Source organism: Uranotaenia lowii, chromosome 3, assembly GCF_029784155.1.
Source record: "Uranotaenia lowii strain MFRU-FL chromosome 3, ASM2978415v1, whole genome shotgun sequence".
Taxonomy (NCBI): Eukaryota; Metazoa; Arthropoda; class Insecta; order Diptera; family Culicidae; genus Uranotaenia; species Uranotaenia lowii.
The window spans coordinates 124,915,436-124,917,153 of NC_073693.1; the positions used below are offsets into that span (position 1 = coordinate 124,915,436).

The 1,718-nt window shown below is 33.5% G+C and overlaps 1 long non-coding RNA gene across 1 annotated transcript; it reads right to left on the minus strand.

Moving 5' to 3' along the window:
- Positions 1-495: 495 nt before the first annotated feature.
- LOC129750720 (uncharacterized) lies at positions 496-1,401 on the minus strand. The gene is made up of 3 exons (XR_008738470.1): positions 1,064-1,401; positions 865-993; positions 496-782 (listed from the first exon to the last, which is right to left on the minus strand). It is a non-coding gene; the product is annotated as an uncharacterized LOC129750720 (long non-coding RNA).
- Positions 1,402-1,718: the final 317 nt, after the last annotated feature.

Consider the following 1,718-nt stretch of genomic DNA (forward strand, 5'->3'; position numbering starts at 1 on the left):
ACATCTTAAGAGAGAATTGAAGATCTGAAAACAGATTTCATAAAGTATTTCTCATGGATGAACTCCCTCCATAGTACGGAAACAATAACTTTTGTTTTATTCCATAAAATTGTAATATATATAGATTTTTCAGAAACTTCAGCTTTGTCGTACGGCAATTTTTACTTTCTAGCAGGTTCAATGAAATTATACGGAAATATTGCCCAAAAAACAGAAATTATGTTCAAAACATAAATAGGCGCATTTAGCCCGCACGGTTTGAGGTTCGGCATTTTAGACATCACTTTTAATAAAATCGTTTTCTTGGAAACAGAAGAAAATTTTAACATAGAAATTACTCCAATGTATTGAAAACAGATTCCTGCACACGTGTATAAAGTTTTTGTACACATGTTCAATGTGATATTTGATTAAATCAGTGTTCTGCTTAATAGGCGCATATAGCCCGCTCCTCCCCTAATAGTTTGTCAATTTGATTTAATTTACAGTTCAATGCAGTGAAATAAATGTTTTCGTTTTTTTTTCGGATTTCGTTTAAATGATACATCGTGATTTAAGTTTAGATTGTTTTTATTGATAAATTATGTACATATACCTGTAGGTCTGGCTGACGCATGTATGGTTCAAACTTCTGAAGTGGTCGATGTTCCGTTTTCCTGCTGCTAATCCACCGTTGCGATTAAAATTGCCACTTGATGCACACTAGCATCGTTCCAGAAGTCAATCTTGCCGGGAAATAGATTTGGGGATTCAGGGGCCTTCCGAGGGCAGAAATTTATTACCTTAAATAAAAATAAAAGAAATATTTTTACTGAATAAATTTGTTGAGTATGCTTTATAAAGACAAATTTTCAATATTCTTACCTGAGGGTCTACTAGAATCTTGTTCAAATAATTTGAATATCCAGTTCAGGTGAAGTTCTCTCCGGAAGAACATCTCCTCGTTCATCAGAATGGGGCGCTTCTTTTACACCATCGAAATATTTCTTTTTCCTGTGGGGAAAGCTATACGAAGGATTAATTTTGATAATTGGAAAAATAATGAGACATTTAGCTTACTTACCTGTTTTACAATCCAATATTCGCCATTTTCCGTGTTTTTCCTATCCATCATTATAATGATTGTAAACATAGAACAATTTCAACGAACATCGGTTTTTCTTTATAATTTCACAGCCTGAACCGAAAATTATTTGTTCTGAATTCAAACCACACCTACTAAAAACTATATCGAATCATATTTATGAAATTTATTAGATTTTCAGATACAATTAATATAGTGTAGTATTACAGAACGAATGTATAAAATTTATTGGATTTTTGATTAGTCTATACTATGTACATCGTAGACAAAAATTAATTGTACAATTTATAGGATTTTAGCATTACATTTATTGGATTTTCTAGTACTTTATATCCACCTTCCTTAAAATAAAAGCTATTAAAACGATTTAGTGAATTTTATTGCCTGATTTGGTTCAGTGTAGGCCTAGGATCAATTTTAGCTTACAACGCATAACGTTTTCAATAGTCTGGTCATTTGGGGCACTCTAGTGACGATCCATGGATGTTTGGTGTTGGCTGCTGTCTTGAGCTGCTTTTAGGATGGCGAAAGCTTCGGAGCTGAAAACGGAGCATTTGGATGGTAGAGAAAGGGCAACACTGTCGGTTGTGCTGAATATGCCACATCCAACTGGCCATGTGTAAACTTAGAACCA